Source organism: Podarcis erhardii, assembly GCF_964252035.2.
Source record: "Podarcis erhardii genome assembly, chromosome: 13".
Lineage (NCBI taxonomy): Eukaryota > Metazoa > Chordata > Lepidosauria > Squamata > Lacertidae > Podarcis > Podarcis erhardii.
The window spans coordinates 12,387,358-12,401,171 of NC_138502.1; the positions used below are offsets into that span (position 1 = coordinate 12,387,358).

General features: G+C 45.5%; 2 pseudogenes across 2 annotated transcripts in view; one reads left to right on the top strand and one right to left on the bottom strand.

Annotated features, from left to right (window-relative positions):
* Nucleotides 1–12,843, bottom strand: part of LOC309326520 (angiogenin-2 pseudogene) — a 198,204-nt pseudogene extending 185,361 nt beyond the window's left edge. Inside the window, exon 1 of the transcript XR_014161580.1 lies at nucleotides 11,783–12,843. The product of XR_014161580.1 is annotated as an angiogenin-2 pseudogene (transcript). The remainder of the gene's footprint in view (nucleotides 1–11,782) is intronic.
* LOC309326524 (ribonuclease pseudogene) lies at nucleotides 5,306–10,117 on the top strand (annotated as a pseudogene). Its single transcript, XR_014161582.1, has 2 exons — nucleotides 5,306–5,935; nucleotides 8,614–10,117. The product of XR_014161582.1 is annotated as a ribonuclease pseudogene (transcript).
* Nucleotides 12,844–13,814: the final 971 nt, after the last annotated feature.

Genomic DNA, 13,814 nt, shown 5'->3' on the forward strand with positions numbered 1-13,814 from the left:
CAGTATATTGTTACTGCCAATTACATTGTGCATGTTAAATGCATTTATTGCTTAGATCAGACAGGCTTTATTCCCAAATGGAATATTGCTGACTTGATCCAAAGGGCATTCAGTATGATATACTGTGACTTCAGAAAAATGTGGTATCTCTAGACACAGACAAAACTTTTAATGGTGTGTTGTGGGCATTTTTAAAAATGTTGTTTAAATACATGGCATTTGGAAAATGATTTTTGCACTATACATGAAGTTGTTGGCAATAATAGTGATGAATGGGTTGTTTTCTATGGGGCTACACCTTAAGAGAGGAATGAAGGAGGGCTCTCCCTTGTTGCATTTGCAATGGACAATGAAACTTTGTAGAATAAAATTAGACCCAATTTTAATATCAAGGGGGTCTGCATTTTGGGGGTGGAACATTCCATCAATTTATTTGCCAATAACATCCTTTTAATATTTTCGAATCCTGAGCAAGCAGTGTCTCTGTTTTGTGAAACAGTTGCCTGCCTTGAAATAACTTGCTCTGAAACTATTATGTGCTTCAGTCTTGCCACAGGAGAACAAAAACATATTTTTGCTTATACAGGGTTTTGTTCTGAAGAATCCTGGGAATTATAGTTTATTATGAGTGCTGGGAATTATAGCTTTGTGTAGGGTAAACTACAGCTCCCAGAATTATTCGCTTTAAATCATGTGCTTTAAATCTATGGTATGTACACAGCTCTTTGTCTTCTGAAATATGCTCCCTCCATTTGTAAAGGCCTCCCTGAATTTCCTGCAACTCAGAAAATGGGAAGCACATACCTAAAGCACGTCACCTAAAGCATGCTTATCTATTTCTCTCTGCCAAATGCTGGTGACTTTATAATATACTGTGCCGCAAAGAACAAGGATGTCTCTATTAAGGGTACTCGTCTCATTACTTTCTCTGAGTGGCCACTTGTGGCTGTAGAGGGCTAATATTGCTCACCTGTAGTATTCGCAGAAGACCTCTTGCCTCACAAAACTATAAGTGTCCTTCTGAGATTTCTCATGTGCAAAAATAGTCATCTGGGAGTGAGATCCTGCAAGGGCTACCCAGACCTTGGGCAGCTTCATCCCTGTTTTGTTCACCACCCTATCCAATTCCAAACCTACTTTTCAGTTGTTCTTCACCTCCTTGGCCATTGAATTCGCGGCATCCATATCCAAATTCTCAGTGGAACTGCTGACATCCTGATGATATATATGAAGTACTTGCCAGTCCATGCCAGCTAAAAGGAGTTTCTGCAGCTGACCCTTTCTCAAGGGATTCTGGCAGAGTTTGCACATCCCGTCTGGGTGCTGCCATTGGCTGGTGTCCACCACAAATGCTCCTTTCCTCTTCAGGGTACTAATGTGAACTCCCTAGCCAATGAAGTACCATAATGGCCAGGCACAAAAGTGTCCTGCTTCTTGCAGATAGAGCTGTGGAACCAATGGCATTGGCTTAGATGTTGTTGGAGGAAGTTGGAAGAGAAATGGGAGGAAGGCTGCTAGGAAGAGGCACTGTTTGGACATGATTGATCTGATGGGATCCTTCATTCCAGAGGGGCTGTCAGCTTGTAAATTACCCCAGGAAACAAAACAGAGAGGGCTTGTTTGTACCATCTAGGCATGTAGGTGTCATTAGGACTGTAAAGTGAGGTATAAATTCACTCAGAATGAATCAGCAGCAGCAACCTTACCTGCTTCCTGCTTCCCAAGCTTTTTCTATTTCTTCTCAATGTATCACTACTTTGGCTCTCATCCATGAAATATTGCTAATTGGACATGGTAGGATCAGAGGATGCTGAGTGGAAATGGACTTACCTGCTCTTTCAAAACCCAAAATCTGCACATGGAGTGTTTTATGGTCTGGGGAGAAACAGTTCACATGCAAATATCTATAGAACAAGCATCTTTTGCAGGCATCGCTATAACACCTGGCTGAAAAGACGACAGCCCTACATCCAACCTGGTTGCTCCCACACCCATTTCGGCAGCCATGTAAAGTCAAAGGACCTTGATAGATTTGTCTTTAAATGAGTACAGAATTGAACTTCTGTCGCATTTCTAGTCAACTGAAGTTTGCATGGGCAACTTGAAAGCATGCACTCCACCAGAAAAAAATGCCTTGCCTCCCTGGAGCCATTTTGTTTCCTTAATTCCTAGCCAGTAGAAGAGCACTGTATCACCCAAAAGCTTGTATACCATGCTGTGGTTTTTTTCTAGCTCGTCATTTATGTTTGGCAACCGATTAAGAGCTGGAGAAGTCTCCTGGTCTGCTGCCTGCTACATTTAGAACTGATACATTTAGAAGTGCCACATAAAGTTCATTTCACATTTGCAAGGTTTGGGTGCTTTTAATGTGGAGGCACCTATGTATTTTCTGGAACTCTACATCATTGATCGTAGGCAGGTCTTCTTTATATTGGTATGTGTAAGAAAATGCCAAAATTGATTGACCACTTAATAACCCACCATTCCACAGCAGCTTTAAATATAAAATAGTATATTATTTTATGTAAACTGTTCAGAGAGCTTTCTCTCTCTCTCTCTAACTCTCTCTCTGTGTCTATCTCTCTCTCTCTCTGTAGGCTGTCTGTGAATTTTATTTATTTATTTCATAAAATTTACACGCCACTTGATTGTAGAAAAAACCTCAGAGCAGTTTTCAAAAAAGTTTCTTTTTTGTTAGATTAAATAAATAAATAAATAAATAAATAAATAAATAAATAAATGAAGGTGGGCCATAAAAGCTCAACTATACATATACAACAAATAAGGCCACCCCGTCTCTGTCCTTGTTTGTGAAATTCCCCTGGTGAAACATTACAGGATGAGGCCCCCTCTCCTGTGCTGTGGTAACAGGTCTTTGAGGTTATTATCCCCTCTACATGTATGTCTCAATCTATTAGTCAGTTGGTGGTTTGGAAGCACATACAGAAGACAGTTACAAAACACGATTGCAGGACCAAGGAGATCATGGCCATTTGCTCAACAGGAAAGATCGGGAAACTGGAGGAGCTTCGGACAAGTTGGTGCATCTCCTTTTTTGGAAGCTTGTTCCAACAAGAGCCTTGATCTGTTGAAGAAACTCAGACTGTCTTCACCCACCCCATTCAACAGCATTATATTATATTATACCGTATTGGCCCGAGTATAAGCTGCACCTGAATAAAAGTCGCAACTTTAAAATTGGAGGAGGGAGAGGAAAAAAAAGAAAAAATATATGCAAATATTAGCCGTTGCTCCTGGCTGCATACTGGGGTGGGGGTGGGGGGTGGGATCCGCATTGCTGACAGCATATTCCCCTTCCTCGCTCTCCCCCTTCCGGCCTTGGGGAGAGGATGGGGGACTATGCATGGGGCGGGCGTCACTTTGCCGCTCTCCTAGCACTGTTTGCCCCACGCTCCTGGCTGCATACCGTAAGGTCGCGAATATAAGCCACACTTGAACTTTTTATGGTCAGAATTTGGGTGGATAGTGAGGCTTATATTCAGGCCAATACGTTATTAGCTTCCCCTGCTCCATGTGGTATTGGGCCCAAAGAAAGTCAGTTTGTACTTCTGCCAAATGCCAAGTGCTACAAGCACCACCTCTGGCAGTAGCTGCTCCAGGGGGGTTTAGTAGGGTAGCCAATACAACTTGAAATCTAAACTTTGTGACTGGAAGAAATTCAGCTGTGGAACATTTTGTGGGCATGGAATGAGGAGAAAAGCATGGCCAGTCTAACTTCTGAATTTTGGCTTCCCACATCCTAGTCTGAAACTCTAACCAATTCACCACACCAGCCCTCTCTTTGTCTTTCTTTTAAAAGAAGCAGCAACGGTGTGCAGGTAGAATTAGATCAGGGGCACAGTAAGAGGAGATTAACATCAGGGATGGCAGCCTGAGGTGGTTGCCTCAGGTGGCAGGATCCCAGTAGAGTCTAGGAGCAGTAAATCCTGCCACTGAACCTGCCAGTTACCGAGGCTGCTACACTGCCACAGCAGCTGCCATGGCAACCTACAAAGATGGCACTGAGGTTGCTTTCTGCCTCCCTCCCTCAGCTAATGTTGCCATGCACAACAGCAAGGCAGCCTCCAACCCTCCTCTCTCATCTTCTCCCCCACCCACAGAATGCTACCTTGCACAGTTGGATGTGGGTGGCGCTGTGGTCTAAACCACTAAGCCTCTTGGGTTTGCTGATTGGAAGGTTGGCAGTTTGAATCTGTGTGACGGGGTGAGCTCCCGTTGCTCTGTCCCAGCTTCTGCCAACCTAGCAGTTTGAAAGCACGCCAGTGCAAGTAGATAAATAGGTACCACTGTGGCAGGAAGGTAAACGGTGTTTCTGTGCACTCTGGCACTTGCCACAGTTCTCCGTGCACCAGTAGCAGTTTAGTCATGCTGGTCACATGACCTGGGAAACTGTCTGTGGACAAGCACCAGCTCCCTTGGCCTGAAAGCAAGATGAGCGCCGCAACCCCATAGTCGCCTTTGACTGGACCTATCCGTCCAGGGGTCCTTTACCTTTTACCTTTTTTACCTTGCACAGTAAGGCAACACCCAACCTTTATCTCATTTCTTTTTCATGCAGACTGTCAGGGAACTGCCATCAGAGCCAGAGGCGGAGGGAAGGCTCCAGAGCGATGCCGGAGAGGGTCCCAGCAGGGAGAGAGGCAGCCCAGCTGCTGGGAAAGGAAATCAACGTTACACCAGGAGAGAAGGGGGGCAGATGGGGGAATCAGAGAAAAGGCTCCAGGACTCTTCACCGGAGAGTAGTGGGGAGAGCACGGGTACTCCGCTGCCCACACCCTCCCTGTGCAGAAGACTTCCGCGCAGGGAGAGTAGGAGGAGACTTGGCGTCAAAGAACTTTTTTGCTGGAAGAAGTTTAAGAAACGCCCACTGACCGATTCTGCAAGCGACTGAGACAGCCACGAAGTAAGGGCTGTCCAGACAGAAAGGGTTCAACCAGGCAACCAAGCCAAGAGTGGCGGCAACCTACGCATGAGCAACCCCCTAGAACCATTACACAGACCCTCGAAATGTCCCTATTTTCAGATTTGACCCCAGAATGTCCCAATTTTCTTTGGGATGTCTCTATTTTCATCAGAGAATATGGAGTTATACGACCCCTGAGCCAAGGAGATAAGTAACTATACAACCTTTAAAAAAAGAAAAAAAAGGTAAAGGACCCCTGGATGGTTAAGCCCAATCAAAGGCAGCTATGGGGTTGCAGTGCTCATCTCACTTTCAGGCCAAGGGAGCCGGCGTTTGTCCACAGACAGCTTTACAGGTCATGTGGCCAGCTAGGTTTCGAACTGCTATGTTGGCAGGAGCTGGGACAGAGCAACAGGAGCTCACCCCATCACAGGGATTCGAACCGCCAACCCTCTGATCGGCAAGCCCAAGAGGCTCAGTGGTTTAGACCACAGCGCCACCCGTGTGCCAACCTAGCAGTTCGAAAGCACACCAGTGCAAGTAGATAAATATGTACCAAGGCAGTGGGAAGGTAAATGGCATTTTTATGTGCTCTGGTTTCTGTCATGGTGTTCCGTTGTGCCAGAAGCATTTTAGTCATGCTTATGGGCTTCCCAGGAAAACAGATCCTGGGTCTAAATCCGGGTGGTGATTGCCTGAAGTCAGGCACTGATCATAATGAAGAAGGGCTGAACACATTCGTTTCCAAAGATGGCGGTGTAGGTTGTCCACTTAATTTCATGCTATATAACTCAGCAGCCTTCTGCCAGAAAGTTGCTATGTGCAGGATTTACTTAAACAGGGAACTCATAGGACAGCTTAAACTTCTTCATATGACAACAGGCTTGCAAGCTCTATATAACAGGAACTCTGAGAAGAGGAAGGTTGTTCCTGCTGGAGTCCTCAGCCCTGTTGACAGCTGCATTCATTCATCTAGGAGGAAGCCAAAAAGGGAGACGCTTGACAGGTTGGGTAAGTTTGCAGTAATGGATCGTGCCTCTTTTCCCCAGAAGGCTACAACCATCAGTGATGCATGGAGTTTAGGAATGGAATGGATGAGTCTGTGTGACTGAGGAAGCCCTTTAGATTTAGATGCACATGTGTCCCTCTAGCCAGAACTCCTGGTTTCTGCCCATGAGTAGTGCTCAGAGGTGAAACACAACTGAAGATCTCAAAGGACTCGAGTCATCTGGTTTGAAATATAAAATAGGGACATTAAAAGGTCTGAGCTGATTTGGCTTGCCTTGGATTAAGCAAAGCTATTTCCTAATGTTTTCACAGAAATAGTCCTGCTCAATCACCTCAGTCACTCTGAACTGAGCCTGTGGAAGCTCACTTGTCACTAGATGCAAATATTGTTTTGTATGAATTACTCAGTCCCTAAAAAGGTAGCACTTCTGGTTTAGTATGCTCACCTTTTTATTGCTGGAAAATTCATTTCTTCACAGCACGACTTGCCAAAATCTAGTAAGTCAAGTTCTTTCCAGCACATTATCTCCACGCAAGGAAGCTTGTCACCTGCTAAATTTCCACACATTAAAGGTTCGGTGTTCCTGCCAGGAATAAAGCTAGCAACGCTTATGCAGGCATTCATATTCTGAATCACCAGGATCCTCAAGGGACCCACAAGAATACTGCAAGTTTAGGGGGAAGAATACTGCAAGTTTAGGCACTATAAATGTGATTATGAAAGGGCAGTGAATGAATGTTAAGAGGTAAAGATGGATGGATCTGTCAGTGTTGGTTCTCTCAGTTTCTTATTTTTTTAACCTTAAATTTAGTTCTCCACATTTCCACAGCAATTTGTAATAATAATAATAATAATAATAATAATTTATTATTTGTACCCCGCCCATCTGGCTGGGTTTCCCCAGCCACTCTGGGCGGCTTCCATAAAAACCAGAAATACACTAAAATATCACAGATTAAAAACTTCCCTGAACAGAGCTGCCTTAAGATGTCTTCTGAATGTCAGGTAGTTATTTATCGCTTTGACATCTGATGGGAGGGCGTTCCACAAGGCGGGTGCCACTACCGAGAAGGCCCTCTGCCTGGTTCCCTGTAGCTTTGCTTCTCGTAATGAGGGAACCGCCAGAAGGCCCTCGGCGCTGGACCTCAGCGTCCGGGCAGAACGATGGGGGTGGAGACGCTCCTTCAGGTATACTGGGCCGAGGCCGTTTAGGGCTTTAAAGGTCAACACCAGCACTTTGAATTGTGCTCGGAAACGTACTGGGAGCCAATGTAGGTCTTTCAAGACCGGTGTTATGTGGTCTCGGCGGCTGCCCCCAGTCACCAGTCTAGCTGCCGCATTCTGGATTAGTTGTAGTTTCCAAGTCACCTTCAAAGGTAGCCCCACGTAGAGCGCATTGCAGTAGTCCAAGCGGGAGATAACTAGAGCATGCACCACTCTGGCGAGACAGTCCGCGGGCAGGTAGGGTCTCAGCCTGCGTACCAGGTGGAGTTGGTAGACAGCTGCTCTGGATACAGAATTGACCTGCGCCTCCATGGACAGCTGTGAGTCCAAAATGACTCCCAGGCAGGAGGTTAATAAAATAAAATAAATGTAGGTTAATAAAATAAAATAAAATAAAATAAAATAAAATAAAATAAAATTCACCAGCAATTTAGGAGTAAATAGTCCATGTTTCTGCTGTGCTTTGAGGGGATTGGAAATGGAGAGGGATGATAGAGACAGCAATGGGGTGAGAGGGACATGGCAGCAGTGGTCTCTCAGCAGCAACAATATGACATTTGCCAGGATGGGGTTAGGATGCCCACTCTGCAGTCTCGGCTCATCCCCTTCCTGTCTTTCTAGCATGAGCCATAGCTCAATGCAAGAGCATGTGCTTCAAGGAACTGTGCTTAGTCCCCAGAATCAGATACTCCAGTTACAGCTGCAGGAGTCTCCTGCCTGAAGCACTGGAGTACAGTTACTAGTCAGTGTGGACAGAACTGAACTAGATGGACTGATGGTCTCGTTTGGTCTAAGGCAACTTCCTTTAGTGCACTGATGGGGAACCTCCATCCCACAGCCTTTCGACAAAATAACATTTTATATAAACGAGTCAGCTAGTATACTGTAGGTTTAGGAGACACACAAGATGACAACAGCTTGGTGACAGTTCAATGTGGTGATCATAATGGTCACACAGACTTCTTGGGACACTCCTGTCATCCTCAGTGGAAAAATACCTTGACAGAAAATATAATGTCTGTGATCTCTTTTCTGGAATTCACAAGTTTAAAAGGAACAACCTGCCACTCTCCAAACGGTCACAGATGCACAAAGGCAGACCAAAAATGGGTATATTATTGTCAGGCAAGGATCACAATGGAATATAAAATCCTATTTTAAAAACAAATCTTGCAGGGGAAATCTTTCCAATGGCCAATTCCACAGCCAAAAAGGCCCTGCCATTTCCCCCACAAGTAGTGCCCCATCCAATGTGGGGCAGATAGCAAAGGAGATCCCTGGCAAAGGGATTGTCAGGTGACTGACAGCTGGGCTACCCTGCCCACCTGTCAAAGTGACCAGCTTTGGCTGGGGTTGCTCAGGATCTGGTCCACACTAGGCAAAAAATGTTCCTCACTCCTGCTTTAGCATATAGTGCTTAGCATGTGTGTTGCTTTATTATCGCTTGCCTTTGCAGATACCCAGCACAAAAGGACGCTGCCATGTCTTCCAGGAGCCCTCACCATAGGGCCCTTCTTCTGCTGCTCGTCATCATGGCCACCACCCTTCTCCCATGGAGCCAGGCTACATCTTACACTGACTTCCTGAAGAGGCACCAGGACAACCCGAAATCTGACTTGCAGAGTGACAGCACCTACTGCAACCTGATGATGCAACGGAGACACCTGAACTGCCAGCGAGGCAACACCTTCATTCATGCCAGCGAACAGCAGCTGACTTCCATCTGCAATTCCAGAGGGAAGATCCTAGATGGGAACCAGACCAGCAAGACCCTCTTCCCGATCACCATCTGCACCCGGGGGAAAGGCCTCCGCAGAGTCTTCTGCAGGTACAAGGGGAAAAGCAAAATCAAGAGGATCCGGGTCACCTGCGAGAAGGGTCTCCCTGTCCACTACATTTCTCATGCCTAAGCCTAGCAGTTGGAACAGGCCAGGCTGCTGAAAGAATCCTGCTTTGCCTTGGCCATTGCTCTTCAAGCTCATCTACCCAGAGCAATTTACAAAACTGGGCCCCATCTTGGCTGCTCCCTCCTGCGTGCTATGCAAATTACACCCTTCCTGATGTGTCCTGTTTCTCTTTATTCTGCACAGCACGTCACACAACTTTCATTCTGTCTTTAAAACAACGGCAGTGGTGTTTCTTTAAAACTCCAGAATGTCTCGATCCAAAACAGTCTGCAGCTTGCTTGCTAGTTTCCATTATACTAGTTTCCAAATCAAGGGAAGCAGCCTCCACTGCCACCTGCCTATGCAGGATGGTTCAAGAAGGAAGGAAGGAAGGAAGGAATGGAGGAAAAAAGGAACAGAAAAGAAGAGAGGAGAGGAGAGAAAACACACACACACAACGAGAGAGAGAGAGAGAGAGAGAGAGAGAGAGAGAGAGAGAGGAGAAAAAGACACTATATTCATAAATCCGTATCAGAATGTAGCAAAGCTTGGAAGAGCTCAATATTTGAAGGGTTCACCAGCGTTTGCCAAACCCTTAATGCTTTGATTAATAGAATAATAGAACTGTAGAACCTTGAGGATCCAGTCCATCTTCAACAATGAAGGAATCTCAACTAAAGCATCCGTGACAGATGACCATCCAACCTCTGTTTAAAAGCTTGCAGTGAAGGACTGTCCATCACCTTACAAGGTAGTCTGTTCCACTATCAAATAGCTCTTACTATCAGAAAGTTCTACCTAATGATTGACCAGAACCTCTTTTCTTGTACTTTGAATCCATTGGTTTGGGTTCTACCCTCTGGAGCAGCAGAAAACAAACTTGCTGCATCTTCCATATGACAGCTCTTCAGTTGTTTAAATATAGCTCTCTTCCCTTCTCCAGGCTTCTGTTGAAACTTTTTAGCCAGCTAGCTTTTAATTAGGTCTTGATAAGGTGACAGGCACATATTCTGGATTATCTTCTTCCATGCCTAAATTTACAGCTTTGCTAAAATAAAACTGGGCTTCATTCAAGCATGAAACCGAGTCCTTGGTTATTTAGAAAGCTCAATCTAAGTATACACAAGATCTCCTGTGTTGCTGGGTGGGCAAGGAAGGAATTAAGGGATGGATGAGAACCTACATTTTTCTTCCGTGACAGTGACAGTATTACATTGATTTTTTTCCACCTCTCTGCTATGTTTTTTTTTTTTTTGTTGTTGTTTTAAAATCACTACCCAAAGAATAAGAATAAGAATTTAATATTTATACCCTGCCCATCTGGCTGGGTTTCCCCAGCCACTCTGGGCTGCTTCCAACAAAATATTAAAATAAAATATTCTATTAAACATTAAAAGCTTCCCTAAACAGGGCTGCCTTCAGATGTCTTCTAAAAGTCTGGTAGTTGTTTTTCTCTTTGACATCTGGTGGGAGGGTGTTCCACAGGGCAGGTGCCACTACCGAGAAGGCCCTCTGTCTGGTTCCCTGTAACTTGGCTTCTCACAACGAAGAAACCACCAGAAGGCCCTCGGCACTGGACCTCAGTGTTTGGGCAGAACGATGGGGGTGGAGGCGCTCCTTCAGGTATACTAATGTATACAAAGAAAGGTATACAAAGAAAACTGATGTATCCGGGAAGATTGATTGCAAGGAGCTTCCAAAGGATTCCTCCAAATTGGTTGAATGGGCAACAAAATTGCTTCTCGGCCTTTTGGCTAAGATCAAGTGTAATGGCAATTGCAATACACCGTTAGCAAGCGTGAAATGATGCACTTTGGATTCAAATATCCTAATTTCACATGTGTGCTATTGGGCTCTGAACTGGTGGTGGTTGATCTGGAACAAGAGCTTGGGGTTGTGGTGGAGAGCTCAATAAAGATGTTGACACAGCACATGGCAGCCATAAAAGCTGAATTTCATGTTAGGAACTTCACAACATGTCTCGAAAATCATTGGACTTACCAATCAAGGCACTGAGTACCAAATCATTGATTCATACCAATCATAACCATATTTACTGGAAGGAAATCCACCATGTGTTTTGTATTGGGCACTAATTCCCATCAATGGCTTCCCAGAACACTCATGTAAGTCACAAAACTGGCTTCAGTTTTGGAGGGCTAGCACTGTTTATTTGTTTAGCAGCAGGCCAGACATAATTTCAAGTGTACCCCTTTATAGTAGAACTGATGTAAGACAGCAGAAAGACAAATTATCTGCCTGAGAGCCAGAAGCATACTCATTCGTAAATTGCTGACATGCTGTTAAGCCCCATTCCATGCCCAATAAGCACAGGATGCCTTTTCCCAAGGGCTCTGTGGCCCATAGACTGCAGCACAATGCTGGGCAAGGTTTTGCCCAGTATACCCTTCTTTGTGTTATGGGCTCATGGGAAAAATCTGTCCCATGAGCCCTTGCTGCAGGGGGGAGGGGAAAGCCCCGTCTATGTCGAGCGTGGGTGGGCTAGGGCAGAGTGACAGATGCCGCTGTAAATATCTGATTCACTGACTATGAATGCCTAAACTGGGCAGTGCATGTTGGCAAGAGCTGCTACTGCCACCTAGTTAAACATGAAAATTTCCTGAAGGCAGATCTTGAAAGGGAGCCCAGGATAGCATTTCTGAGTATCCAGCCTATGCTCAAAGAGTAGTTAGACCCACCCCAAAGCAATGTGCAATTGGTTCCCTGCCCCATGCTGACCTTCTCTGCTGTGATTAGAATCCCCACAGGTGGCATTTCAAGAATGAGTCCATGATGCGGCTACGACTAGCTATACTATCTAAGAAAACAATGATCTCTTGAGCCAATAGGGAACAACAGGTATGATTGCTGCTTTCTCTTGTCGCTCCTTTTTCGGCACTCAAACCAGAAAAGGAGTTGGAAGGAAAGAGTAGAGGAGACCTGCTGACCACGATCTGTTCAGCACATCCATGCCTTCCACCAACTGTGATGTATAAAGACTTCAGCATCCCCTTGTAGCCTCCTGAATCAATTATGTGGGTGCCTTTTTCAGGAAACATTACTCCATGATGCCTCTTCAGCAACAGACACACATTTCTCCTCTTCAAGCTGGATCACTAAGCAATGGCATAGACCAGGCATAGGCAAACTCTGGACCTCCAGTTGTTTGGGACTACAACTCCCATCATCCCTAGCTAACAGGACCAGTGGTCAGGGAGTATAGGAATTGTAGTCCCAAACATCTGGAGGGCCGGAGCTTGCCTATGCCTGGCGTAGACTGCTGGGCCAGCCTCAGTTGGCCTCTTGGGAAATTATATGGCTCTGGGAAGAAATGCACCTGAGCAGAGATAAAGGAAGACACAGGAACTCACTGAGCAGAAAGAACAGGATTTTGGACTAGTTGGCCCTTTAGGCTGATCCAGTGGGGCTTATTTTATGTTCTTAATGTTTCTGGGAAAGGCTAAAGATTGGATTTCCCAAATAAGGAAATGACATTCTCTTGTCGTTGCAACAATCAGACTGCCCCAGCTCCCATTTGTTACCTGAAAAACTGGCTCTTTACTTTTATGGAGGGATGTTACTAGAATGCCATAGCTTTTTCAGCATTCATCTTGATCCCAATCTTTGATTTGCACAAACACACATAGATGGACACACAACTGAACAAATGTCACCTCCTACCCTCAAGGCCTCGATCAAGCACAAGGAAGAAGCTGTAGCTCTCCAGACATCTCCAAAGGCTGAAACTCGGAATAAATATGCTGTATTTCTCCATGTATTAGACAAGGTTTATTTTACTCAAAAATCATGTAAAAAAACTGTGGTCATCCTATACATGGATAAGTGGGGGTGGGGGAGCCGTGTGCCACCAGCCAGCTGGTTGGCAGGCTCACAACTCCCCCCCCCATGCCGCTGTGGGAGGTGTGTGCTCTAGGGAGTATTTCCCGCAGTGACATAGGGGGAGCGGCTGCCTACTTTGCCAGCCCCCAGCAATGGCCCTGCTGGGGTGATGGCGCATGTGCAATTCCCCCTAAAAAAAGCTCAACAAATTTGGGCACCCTTCATTAAATTTAGTCCCCCAAAATAGGGGGCATCTTATACCTGGGGGACGTCTTATACATGGGAAAATACGGTATTTACTGCAGGAAGATCGCATGAATAGCGGAAGGGTAACCTTGCAAAGAAACCCAAGAAACTCAAGGTAAAAGGGTAAGTATTTGTGGTTATGGGTGTACTATCAATTAGTCAAGTATTGTACCACAGTGGCGTAGCGTGGGGGGTGCAGAGGGGGCCGGCCGCACCGGGCGCAACATCTGGGGGTTAGGGAAATCCACGGGTTAGGGGGCGCAAATCCACGGGTTAGGGGGCGCAAATCCATGGGTTAGGGGGCGCAAATTACTTGCCTTGCCCCGGGTGCTGATAACCCACGCTACGCCACTGTTGTACCATGATGAAATACCCTTTACTTGAAACGAAGCAGGAGGTTAAACTACCTAATTAGGCCTCAGACGTCTGTGAAGGTTATTTGTTCACAACTTATAATGAACACTGGTACAAGCTGTCAAGTGCTTGTGTGAAAGAGTGTACACTTGTTGATTTGCACGGTTTCACCATAAACTCATCAAACATTGTATATGAATACAGGGCTTTTTTTCATCTGGAACTTGCCAGAACTCAATTCTGGCACCTCTCCGATGTGTGCCATTGCCATTCTAAGAGAACAGGGGAGGTGTTCATGATGAGTTAGGTAGGAAGGTAAACGGTGTTTTTG